Source organism: Hordeum vulgare, chromosome 5H, assembly GCF_904849725.1.
Source record: "Hordeum vulgare subsp. vulgare chromosome 5H, MorexV3_pseudomolecules_assembly, whole genome shotgun sequence".
Taxonomy (NCBI): Eukaryota; Viridiplantae; Streptophyta; class Magnoliopsida; order Poales; family Poaceae; genus Hordeum; species Hordeum vulgare.
In genome coordinates, this window is record NC_058522.1 from 389,879,931 (window position 1) to 389,892,788 (window position 12,858).

Genomic DNA, 12,858 nt, shown 5'->3' on the forward strand with positions numbered 1-12,858 from the left:
ATATAGTAACATTGTTCTTATTATAAAAGAATAATGAAGTATCTGCCTTTGATGATGAAAACCCAAGCTTTTGCAACTGTGTACTTAGCCTTGAGTACCAGGCTCTTGGGGCCTGTTTTAACCCATACAAAGCTTTATCCAACTTACAGATATAATGTGGTGTGTTTTTGTTTTCATATCCTGGTGGCTGCCGCATGAACACTTCTTCCTCAAGAACACCATGAAGAAACGCGTTCTGGACGTCTAGCTATCGTAGCCTCCAACCTCTGGAAATAGCAATAGACAACACAAGTCGAATAGTAGCAGATTTAATAATAGGACTAAAGGTATCCTCATACTCTATACCAAATCTCTGTTTGAAACCTTTTGCAACTAGTCTGGCCTTGTATCTGTCAATACTACCATCAACTCTTTTCTTAATTTTATATACCCATTTGCAGTCAATCACATTTGCATCCCTCTTTGGTGGAACTAGCCGCCAAGTTTTATTTTGAATGAGTGCATCATATTCAACATCCATAGCCTTCTTCCAATCCTTATGTGGAACAGCATCATGCAAATTTGTTGGTTCACCAGTATTTGCGAGGAAAGCATGCCTAAGTTTATCATACGTGACTGTGCCATCCGTATATTTCTTTTCTCGGACAATACCGGACCGAGACCGTGTATGACAGGGAGGAACCGGTGTTGCAGCAGGTCTGGCCACAGAAGATCCTGATCCTGCAGTAACACTGTCATGCACAGGAGATCCGACCGGGCCGACCGAGCCTTCGCCTGATGCAGACGCGGCAGTGGCAGGCGCGTTGTCCCCCTCGTCAGCAGCATCGGGACGTGCAGCGCGAGGAGAGGCACTGTCACCTGGAGGGCTGTCGGCCACCGGAGGAGATGTCACGGGAGAAGCAGCGCGATCCTCCTGGGATCGCGTGTCCGGCAGGCTGGCGCGCAAATCAGTCTCGAATCGCGCAGCCGGGACGACATGCAGATCGGCGCCAGGCAGATCAGCCTGGGATCGCGCGCCGAGGCCAGCGCCAGGGGAATCGTCCTGGGATCGCGTGTCAGATCCGTTTTTGGCTGTTTCTTCACACATAAAATCACGCCCTGTAGCTGCACAATCAACACCAGAATCAAACTGCTCCATGGAGTTTTGCACATGATCATCGTTAATTAATTCACCCCCGTGACCAGAAGATAACATAGGATCAGAAAGAAGAGATATTTCGTCACGCAAGAGGGCTCCCGCATGGGGATGAAGTTTGGAGAAAGGAAACAATGTTTCATCAAAAATGACATCCCGAGAAATATAGATACGGCCAGATGATATCTCTAGGCACTTGTACCCTTTATGAAGATTACTATAGCCAAGAAACACACATTGTGTGGACCGAAACTCAAGTTTATGGCGATTGTAGGGACGCAAATTTGGGTAACAAGCACACCCAAATTTTTTTAGGGAGGTATAATCTGGTTTTTGATGAAACAAACGTTCCAAAGGCGTGGTGTTGCCAATGACTCGACTGGGTAATCGATTGATAAGGTATGTAGCGGTGATAAAAGCCTCATCCCAATATTTGAGGGGCATTGATGCATGGGCTAAGAGAGACAAACCAACTTCCACAATATGACGATGTTTTCGTTCTGCTGAGCCATTTTGTTGATGAGCATGAGGGCAAGAGACATGATGAATGATGCCAATGCTACGAAAGAAGGAATTGAGTTTCTCATACTCTCCTCCCCAGTCACTTTGGACTGCAAGAATCTTTCTATCAAACTGTCTTTCAACAAGTTTTTGGAATTCTTGAAAAACTAAAAAAACTTCAGATTTGAATTTAAGCAAATATATCCATGTAAATTTCCTGTAATCATCGATAAAGCTGGCATAGTATTTCTTTCTACCAAAGGAATCTCTTGCATGACCCCATACATCACTAAAAATGAGCTCTAAAGGAACATGAGACACACTATTTGACACAGGTAAGGAAGTTGGTGGCTTTTTGCACATTGGCAATCCTCACAAACCGACTCACTTTCGGAACTATTTGACAATAATAAATTGCCTTTATTGACTACTTGCTTGACTATATTTGAAGAAGGATGTCCTAGTCTTTGGTGCCATTTGGCTAAGGAGGGCTTGATGGCAGAATAGACTCCGCGATGACGCTTGCGATCAAAAACTCAAGATGTGATGGGGTATAGTCCTCCAACGCATCTACCGCGATGGATGAGCTCCCTCGTTGCCCGATCCTTTATGAAAAAATAGGTAGGGTGAGTTTCAAAGAAAACATTATTGTCGGAGGTTAAACGAGACATGGAAGCAAGATTTTTATTTGCTTGTGGAACATGGAGGACATCTTTAAGGACAAGATCACGTTTAAGACTAGGGGAATTAATAGACGATTGACCAATGTGAAGAATGTCCATACCTCCACCACTCGCGGTGTGAATTTGATCACTGCCGTGGTACCTCTCTCGGAGGGCAAGCTTCTCTAGCTCGTTTGTGACATCATCTGTGGCGCCAGAATCGGCATACCGGACCGTGTCACTGTCAGGTCCGCCGTGCTCCCGCATGGCTACAACAGCCTGCCGCGCATCGGGCACTAGTCTTCATCGTACCGGTGCCAGCAGTCAATGACTTCATGGCCCGGTTTCTTGCACAGCTGACAGCGCGGCCGACGGTTTTTGTTGTTGTAGCCGCCGCCGCCGCGATCGGTGCCGCCGCGGTCACCACCACCAGGGCGAGCCTGGCCCTGGTTGCTGTTGCGTCCACTGCCGCCACGTCTGCGCCCCTGTTGTCCACGCCCACGGCCACGTCCGCGAGAAGCGGCGTTGACAGAAGATTGGCGTAGATTACCTCCTTGGAGCATGCTGAGGCGGGCGTCGAAGCTTAGGAGCTGGCTGTACAGCTCCTGGACAGTAACATGTTCAATACTCGCAGCCAACGCCGAGATCACAGGGTTGTAGTCGATGTCGAGACCCGCTATGATGTGGGAGATGATCTCGGCGTCTCCGAGAGGAGCACCAGCGCAGGCAACTTCATCTGTGAGGGTTTTAATTTTTCCAAGATACTCTGCCATGGTTAGATTACCTTTCTGCAGATTTGTGAGTGCCATCCTTGTATTGATCTTCTGGGCTTGCGTTTGTGCAGCGAACATGGCATGAATGGCAGTCCATACCTCCGCCGGCGTCTGGAGCATGGCGACTTGAGAGAGGACCTCTCGAGACAGAGATCCCATAAGGTATCCTTGTACCTGTTGCTGCTGAGCATACCAGATTGGTCTGGCATGATTGGCGACCTGCTCGTCCTTCCCATTGCTGGTAATGGTGATCGTGGCAGGAGGCGCCGGACTTGTGGCGTCGAGGAAGTGCTCCATCTGTGCTCCCTTGATCTGGGGTAGCACGACGGCCTTTCAGAGGAGGAAATTTGTTCTCGTGAGCTTCTCTGTTGGAGGTGGACCGAGGGAGATCGAGCTGTTGGACATGGAAGATGGAGCAAAGGTGGAGGATGAAGATAAGGCGGTGGATGGCGTGGTGAATTTCATGGTTTATCTCTTGGCTCGATCTTGTTCCCTCTCTCTCTCTCGATCAATAGATCGGTTTACTCTCGAAGGCTAGACGTACGAGAGGAAGTGGCTCTGATACCATATGAGGAAGCGTAGAACCCTTTGTCTCGGGACGCATTGTATTTATAGGATCAATACCGTGACATACAAGTTGATTCTCTAGGAGGTTACAAGAGATAAGGGAGAGGCAAAGAGATAAGAGGAAACCGGTTTAAAGTGATTTCCTATCCCTATACAGTTTATATTCTAACAGAGTAAACTGTCTCTGGAGGAAGCAATGTCTGAAGAGGACACTCAAGACTCTATGAAACAAGTCACTAAGAGGCAACTGACGGTTAGGAAAGAGAGCAACTCACTAAGCACGGGTGGAAAAATGATACGTGATAGGATAGTTGCTTCGATGTGGCTTTATTTGTTTTCAGTTGTGGATCTTGACTCGGCCGATGTGGCTTTATTAATTTAAAGCTCGACGATTCTGGTGTCTTCGTTCTAAAAAAACATAGTTGCTTGGATGTTTTTTTTGTCCTTTATCAGACTTTAAAAAAAGGAAGATGACCCCCGGCCTCTGTATCTGGGAGATACATGCGGTCATTTTATTGATTATTTTCGAGGACCTTACAAAGCAGTACACCAATATGCCTGAATCCGCCATCTTGACAATATCTGTCGCTACTTCTATCCATATGATGAAGGGTGCAAGCTGGACTAAATACCCAGACCTCTCACCTAAGCCTAACATCTAAAGCCGGAGATCCTGACCGAGCCACATATCGGGTCCGGGGCACAAACCGGCCTGACGCACTAACATGTGTCGTCGCCGCCATCTTTCACTGGTCCATCTTCAGATCAGATTGAGGTACCAGCCTTGACAGATGCCTCCGCCATCGACGCCACCATGATGCCAAACGACGAGCTCCACCTACGCGAGTCCATCTCCAAGCAATGAACGGAGATCCATGCTAGGATAGGGCCGCACCACCGCTGTCGCCCACCACCCACAAACGCCACCCAGCCTACGTTTTCCAAAGCGGCGCCTTCAAGAAGGGAACGGCGCCGTGAGCGTCGTCGCCGCCCAACAAAGTTAAGGCTTTCGCCCGGGAGACCTAGGAGAAGGGGAAGTGAGGGGATCAGTCCATACCGACGCCTCCAAGGAGGGGAACGACACCCTCAGGCGTCGCCGTCGACGCGGCCGGCCATGGCCGACCAGGGATTTCGCCCGAACTAGATCCCCGCCACCAGCAGCGCCTCGTGTACAAAACCGACGACGCAAGGAAGCGCGACTCGACCAGGCCGGCCCGCACGCCGAACAGGGAAGGAGGGAAGGCGCCAGATCGTGCGCACCGGCCACCGCAAAAGCCGTCGCCGGACGCCAACGACCATCGGATCTCGCCGTCCGCACGACTGAGACGCCAGATCCACCGCCCGCACGGCTGCTAGCCTACCGTGCCTCGTCAATGGAGCCGCCGCTCCAGATCCGGGGCTCCTCACGCAGAGGCAGGATAGCCTAGGCCCCGCCGCCACCATCCTTAGCGCCCCGGGCTTGCCCGGCGGCTGCCTCAGGCGGCGGCGGCGAGGAAGAGAGGGGGAGGGGGAGGCGGCTAGGGTTGGGAGGGAGGGAGGGAGACGTGCGTGCCTACCTTTCCTTTATCAAACTGAGTTGGAAAAATAAATGCATGCAGAAATCATGTTAAAAGGTACAGACTAGCTACACTCATTTTAATAAACAGATGGCATCATTCTAGATATGAAGCAACACTGGGATTTAAATAGCATGCCAGAGATGAGAGATGTAACATGACAGGGCAAAGCCTCGGAACCGAAGCGAGACTAACTGTGAACATGGATGAACTGGGGTTGGGAGGCGCCAGGATTTCATTCAGCACACGCTTATTGTCACGGCCATATATGAGAAGTTGCTCATCTGCCTGGAGGAAAATTTGAAGTCTAGTGAATTATTTCTGGTCCTAGCTCGTTGAGGAATAGTGCTAGCTCATGGGTGCGGGTAATAGTGTTGCCCTCACATAAGCTCTTGATAGTTCAATTGGGGAGTTCATCTGGGAGAATATGCACTTGCAGACGATCATGGAAAGTTTGTACGAGTGGCAGTAGAATGAAAGATGACAGTTCGCTTAAAAATGACAGCCATGCTCGTGGGATAGTCCGGTTACAAAAAATTGATATACATACTTAAGGAACAATAAATAATGTGCATATACCCCTGAAAACAATTCAGCAGAGTGTGCTTTCTGGTGGCAGCTAACGGTGTTCAAGAACATCTTCAGTTTGGTCTTAGGCAGGGGCGGAGCCAGGATTCCAACATGGGGGGGGGGGGGGCAAAAATTCAACGACCATCATAGTGAATAAATATCGTAATATATTAAGTCACAAAATATATTATAGAAAATCCATATAAATTTTCGAATATATGTTTGATGTTTAGAAAGAAAGTTACATGTCTATTAGCTTAAACTCCGCTTTGCGACCACCGGTGTCGAATAACTCTATAATCTCATCAGAACTAATCTTTGCAGCTATTTCCTTACCAATGTAAACAATCATATAATTCCGAAGATAATCATCTCCCATTCTACTTCGAAGACATGTCTTAATAAGTTTCATGGTCGAGAAAGAATGGACAAGGTCACACGGATGAGTAAAAAAGAATGGATGCATTAGCCTAGGTTGGTGTGACGGGAAAACATTACGTGGTTTCTTAAGTACAGATTCTTTTGGGAGATTGTATTGCGGCAGCCGGCAGAGGCAGATCTTGGCTAGGCTAGCATCCACTGACACAAGACTAGCAGCGGCGTCACGGCGAGCAGCGAGCCAGCGAGGGCCTGGCGATTTGGCGAGCAGCGAGCGCCTGTGCTGTGCGGCTGTAAGGCCTGGCGGCTGTGCCTAGTCCCTAGAGGCCTAGACGTGCTGCGCGGCAGAAGGGCGGGCTGAGCGGCTGGCGGCGAGAAGGGACCTGGATCGATCTGAATTATGCCAGAGACTTGATCACTTAATGATATGTACCGATCGATCTGATCAGGTCTGTCTACATGGGCTTCTGTGTGTATTGGGCCTTTATGCAATGGTCCAATGGTTTTTTTCAATGAAATAATTATTAACAATAGGCTAATTATGCCTAGTATTATCTACTGAAAATTATTGGGAGGGGGGGGGGGGGGGGTCAGACCCCTGCTAGCACCCCCTTGGCTCCGCCCTTAGGCACACCCAACCGAAGAGACAGTGTGCGCCTCATTTACGGTTTCGATGAGGTTGTCATCCTGGTGTTCAGGAATCGATCAGATAGATTTTCTTAGCCTTCGCCACGAATTTGGCTAAATCAACCTATGGTATTAAGTTCTTGAGGTATCCCTTTCAAACTTCGATGACCTTATCTAGGATTGTTGGGCTCTCTCCCCACAATTTTTAAATTACTCCTTCAGTATCAAAAGACTTATAGTTGAAAAAAACTAGTATAATTTTTTCTAACTATAAGTATTTCGATACAGAGGAGTAGATGTTAGAGCAGCAGGGGTAATTGAAACATTACAAGATGGGAAACGTTTTCATACGACGCGCCGGCCGAACCGACGCGCCGGTCGCTCCCTCGCACGTGCGGGCCATGCAACATTTTTCGCACGCGCGCGTTTCGCTGGTCAGTGGATGCAATATTTTTTTCGTCTAAATTTATTACAACCAGCGTCATATTTGCTGCAAGCGTTTTTTTGCTACATTTTGTCCAGTAAAAAAACTGCATATACGTTTGGTTGCAACTTCAGTTCGTCGGATTTTTCGTTACAATCGATGTTTTTCATTTTTGCTACAACCGAGTTAATTTTTGCTACAATCGACATCATTTTTTGCTGCAACCGTTCATTAAAAAAGTTGCATACACGTTTACGTAGATATTTGTTACAACCGACGTTTGACTTTTGCTACCACGCATCATCAACTTTATTTTTTTGCTACGATCATGTAAATATTATTTTTGCTACGAATTTTGCTGTATCAAAAGAAAAAATGTTGATTAAGATCGAACGATGCGGACGTGCGGGATTGATGGATTCCCGCGCACGGCGGCCCGCCGGCGCAGAGCACTGGGCTTACAAGATTGGTCATCCGCACCGAGAGATGCGGACGGTGTGGACGTCTCCGCCAGCATCCCTACTTCAGGTGTCCGCGTACACGCACCAGTCAGAGAGAAGAGACACACTCATCGTGTGAGCTCCACGACCCAACCGATACCGATTAGCAAAGAAAGCACCAAAACATCCGTCCGAGGGCCATCAGCTACTTCTTACTTGTTTTCCTCAACTTGCTCTACTCCACCGACTTGCATCCTTAAGAGATGTTTGATGTACTCGATAGCTACCTGCTGTCTAAGTTTTCTAAAATAGCGTTCACTAACATCGGATGATGATATTAGCTGGATTATTTAGACTAAGAAATGGCAATGAGTCCCAAATTTTCGTACTTCAGCTCTCGGCTTTTTTGGCGGAAGTTGTACTCTTAATATAAGGACTTAATTATGGTAATAGAGAAGTAAATGATTAAGACGTCATGTCCACTCCAATCCTTAGGAAATTTTCATGATGTCCCATCTAATGCTATGAATCTTAAGAATCAGCCATATCCCATATTGTATATGAAGATAATCGTTAGGACTCTAGCCCCCTACAGCCCCCCCTCCCCTCCCCTACAGTTGCCCCGACCTCCCCTACAGCCGCCCCCGCCTCCCCCGTGCGGCGGCGCCGCCCCGCACCGGGGACCCGCCGCCCTCCTCCTACAGCCGTCACCACCTCCTCTCCCCTCCGCCGCCGTCGCCCGGGGCGTCACAGGGCAAAGCCCTTGTGGCGTGGCGGCGGCGGCGGTTTTCTCCTCGTATCTGGATCTGGTTCGAACGCGACGCTCCTTTCCGACCAGATCGGCGGCGGCGTGGATGTGGTGCGGCGCTGGCGTAGGAGGACGACACCAGCAGCGACGAATATGGCCTTGACTCAGTCGGGCTGATTCGATGTGCTACCGATCTCAATTGCCGTCAGCGGTGCATTGCTCATGGACTTGATCTGCAACACTAGGATGTCTGGGGCGCCGACCCTAGGCTAGGTGGTGGTGGCCTTCTTCTTCGTCGGAGGTGGTCGGCCAGCTGGCTCTGCATGGAGTGGGGACGGGCGACTGCCAGTGAAATCCGTGATCCGACTTCGGTCGTGGCGGGTGACGACGGCGCCTATGCGTCGTTACCTTTTTGAAGGCGTCACCTTTGCAGTCTCCGTCTTCCCACTCGTAGTCCAGTCAGTGTCGGGCTGCTTTGGCACCATGGTGGTGCTTCGGCCGTTCAGGCGGCGACGGCTGGATCCTTTGATCTAGTCTCCAACAGAGAAGGCGCCGACCCATGCACAAGAAGCTGGATGGAGTTCTCCGAACAGATCTAGGTGAAAACCTGCTCTTGACTAGATGCCAAGGCCAGCTATGGCGACGCTTTACGGCGCCGTTTCCTTCTTGAAGGCATCACCGAGGAGAAGTTCTAGACCACTATTTGCTACCTCCGGGGGAAACCCTAGATCGATAGATCAGAAGACGACGGCTCGCTTGTGTCGTCTCCCCCTTGGGGCGTCATTCTTGGAGGTGTACGTGGGTTCGGGGGACCCGTGGATGTTTTCGGTGGAGCGGTGCTTCATCCTGCACATTGAAGGCGACGGATCTCGATGGCATGGCGCCCTGGTGATTAGGCGTCTGATGTGCGAGGATGGACTCGCGCAGGAGGGCGACGCTGTCTCGCGTCGTGGTGGCGTCGGCGGCAGCTAGATCGGACAAGGTGGATGCGTCCGCACAATTCTGAAGATGGATTGATGGCAGTTGGCGGCGGCGACCTCTGAGTGTGCGTCGGACCGGTGGGTGCCCCATACCCGGCAGGTGGCTTAGTTGGGGCATCAGGTCTTAGATGTTAGGTTTGGCTGTGAGGTCTGTTTGGTATTAGGCCCAGACTATCAGCATCCCTTAATCAACTGTATAGAAGTAGCAGCATATGTTGTCTAGACGGTGGCTTCAGTCTTACTGATGTATTACTTTGTAAAGTCTTTGTGAATAATTAATAAAATGGATGCATGGATCGCTCAGATGCAGAGGCCGGGGGTCTTCCTCCTTTTTTAAAAACAATCTCTATTCCTATGAAACGAATATTAAACACAGGGGAAAATTCAGTGGATGAAAACCTTATTGGCCACATAAATTTAGTCTTCATTAGCGATGTTTTTGTCCCTTTACAAGCCAAAATAATGCTTAGAGGGCATCAAAACCTTGGACACATCAAACCTTTTTAGTGAATATATGTGCACGATGGGTCTGGCTTGTGTATACTTCGGTTTTAAGTGTCACCAGTTCAACTGGATATCTTTTTTTTAGTGAACATGTATTAACATTGACGCAAAGTTAAGTTATAATGTCACAAAAAAATTGTGACAATTCCCTTTATGAATACTAGTGTGCTTATATTCATAATATAGTTTGCCTTTCTTACTTCGACCCTAGGTAGCATTTGCTTTTGCATATTTTGTCGAAATTAGATAAATGTCCGCCCTAATCCATCAATCTCACCTAAAGAGGCGAAGTAAACCAGTATATCCACACAAATGTTTGTTGTTAGAGGTCGAAGACAATGCATGACCGGGATGTATGCAACACAATTCTTGCATGACACCAGACTCTATATAGAACCCCAAGTTAGCATGCATTAAGGCACTCCCATTGCCTCACTTTGGACTATATCCTAATCATGACACGTAAGCGGAATTCTGATCTATAGCAGCCTATTTAATGAAAGAAGCAAGAGAGGCGTCATATCTTAATTCAAATATACTCCCTTTAATGAAAGAAGCCAGCTCAAGGTGAGAGATGTCTCGCCTTGGGTGACTTCAATCAAATCGGCGTGCTAGAGACAAGAACAACAACAATATCAACCGCAATCGTTTGAACAAATTCCGTGACGCACTCCATGACCGTGAGCTCAAAGATATCCACATGCAGAATCGCCGCTTCACATGGAGTAATGAACGGGTGTCCCCAAGTCTAACCAAGATCGATCATGTTTTCTGCAATGAAGATTGGGATACCTCTTTTGGCGACTACATACTACACGCCCTCTCATCTTCCCTCTCTGATCACTGCCCGTTGTTACTTGCCAGCAATCGTGGCCCGAGGAGACCCTGACCTTTCAAATTTGAGAGCTTCTGGCTCCGCATGTCGGGTTTTTCCGAGGTGGTGCAAAACGCGTGGAACGAGCCATCATCACACTCCAAGCCTTGCCAATGGCTGTTCCACAAGTTGCGATGCACCGGACGCCGTCTGAAATCTTGGAGCCGCAATTTCTTCTCCGACCACATGGTTCAGCTTCACATGGCCCTTGAGGTGATCCTGCGCTTTGATGATGCCATGGAGCACCGACATCTTTCGATGGCAGACAGAGACATTAGATCAAGGTTGAAACGTCGGGTCATCACCCTCGGAGTGCTCGAGAGGGCTCGGAATAAACAATGCGCTTGCATCGGCAACTTGCGTGAGGGAGACGCAAACACGAAATTCTTCCATCTGAGGGTCAACGCGAGACGCCGGAAAAACTTCATACACCGTCTTCATCACAATGGTGGTTGGGTCACTTCGCATGAGGAAAAGGAAAGCATTTTGAAGGACCATTTCTCTGGTACAATTAAAAAGGCGGATCCACGGACTAAGGATTTCAACAGGGGGGCTCTGAACCTACTGGTGGCTAACCTCAATGGTATTGACGCACCTTTCTCGGAGGAGGAGGTCAAGAACGTTGACAACCTACCCTCCCATAAGGCGCCAGGCCCTCACGGATTCAGTGCCGAGTCTCTTCAAGAGTAGTTGGGATGTTATCAAGTACGATATTATGTCTGTCATCAACAACTTCTCAAATCTTCAGACGGCCAACCTCCAATGGCTCAACTCGGCAAACATTGTGCTTTTACCGAAGAAGGAGGGCGCCGAGAGCATCCTTCACTTTAGCCCAATTAGCTTGATACATGCCATTGCAAACATCGTTGCCAAAATTCTAGCTTCAAGGCTCGCCCCTCACATGAACAACTTGGTCTCGAATGCGCAGAGTGCCTTCATCAAATCAAGAAGCATCCAGGAGAACTTCATGTTTGTTAGAAACTACGCACGATGGCTCCATTGACGGCGGAAATCATCTTTGCTCCTTAAGCTTGATATAAAGAAGGTGTTCGACAGTGTGTGGTGGGATTACATCTTCGACCTCCTACAAAAGTGTGGATTTCCTCCAAGGTTCCGCAATTGGATCGCCGCCCTGCTATCGACTTCCACCTCTCGGGTACTACTTAATGGCATCCCCGGGGATACCATTAGGAATGGTCGTGGACTACAACAAGGTGATTTGCTCTCCCTGCTGCTTTCCGTCCTTGCCATTGACCCCCTACAACGGGTGCTTCAGCTGGCAACCGAGTAGGGGATCCTTCATGACTTGGGTGGTCGAGGGGTGCAAGTTCGGACATCGCTATACGCGGATGATGCGGCAATATTTGTTGCGCCCACCAAGGAGGATATCGATGCCATCTCCACTATCTTGGACAGCTTCGGAGAGGTAACCAGGCTCGCTACAAACTTCCAGAAAATGCTCATGGAACCCATCTTTTGTGAAGGACTGGACCTCGAGGATATCATGCAAAGCATGCCCGTGATGCACTCGACGTTCCCCTTGCGCTACCTTGGGCTGCCCTTGTCGAATAGACGGTTAAAGAGGATTCACTTCCAGCACCTCGAGGACCAGGTCACTGCCAAGTTACCTCCTTGGCAGGGAAAGCACTGCACGACTGTGGGCAGAAATGCCTTGGTCAAGTCGGTCCTCACTGCCATCGCGATCTACTACATCATGGCGCTTATTGTTCCGGCTGAGGTTCTACAAGCCATTCACAAGATTCTGAGGGCCTTTCTTTTGGCGGGTTATGAAAAGGTTTCTGGGAGCAAATGCAAAATTAATTGGAATACTGTGTGTCGCCCAATGATCATCGGTGGTCTTGGTATCCTTCATCTTGCAAAGTTTGCTCGTGCACTTCACCTAAGGTGGCCATGGCTTGAATGGATCGCGTCGAAAAGACCTTGGGTGGGCACCGGGAACCCTTGCGACAAGGAGGACATGGACCTTTTTCACGCCCTGACGAAGGTCACGATTGGAGATGGGCACAAGGAGAGCTTCTGGGAGTCGGCCTGGCTTGATGGGCTGAAACCTAAGCTCATTGCACCACTAATTTTTGACATTTCCATAAGCAAAAAGTTG

At 49.0% G+C, this 12,858-nt stretch overlaps 1 non-coding gene across 1 annotated transcript; it reads right to left on the reverse strand.

The window, feature by feature from the left end:
- Positions 1–2,872: 2,872 nt before the first annotated feature.
- LOC123400549 lies at positions 2,873–3,011 on the reverse strand. Its single transcript, XR_006610782.1, has one exon. It is a non-coding gene; the product is annotated as a small nucleolar RNA Z247 (small nucleolar RNA).
- Positions 3,012–12,858: the final 9,847 nt, after the last annotated feature.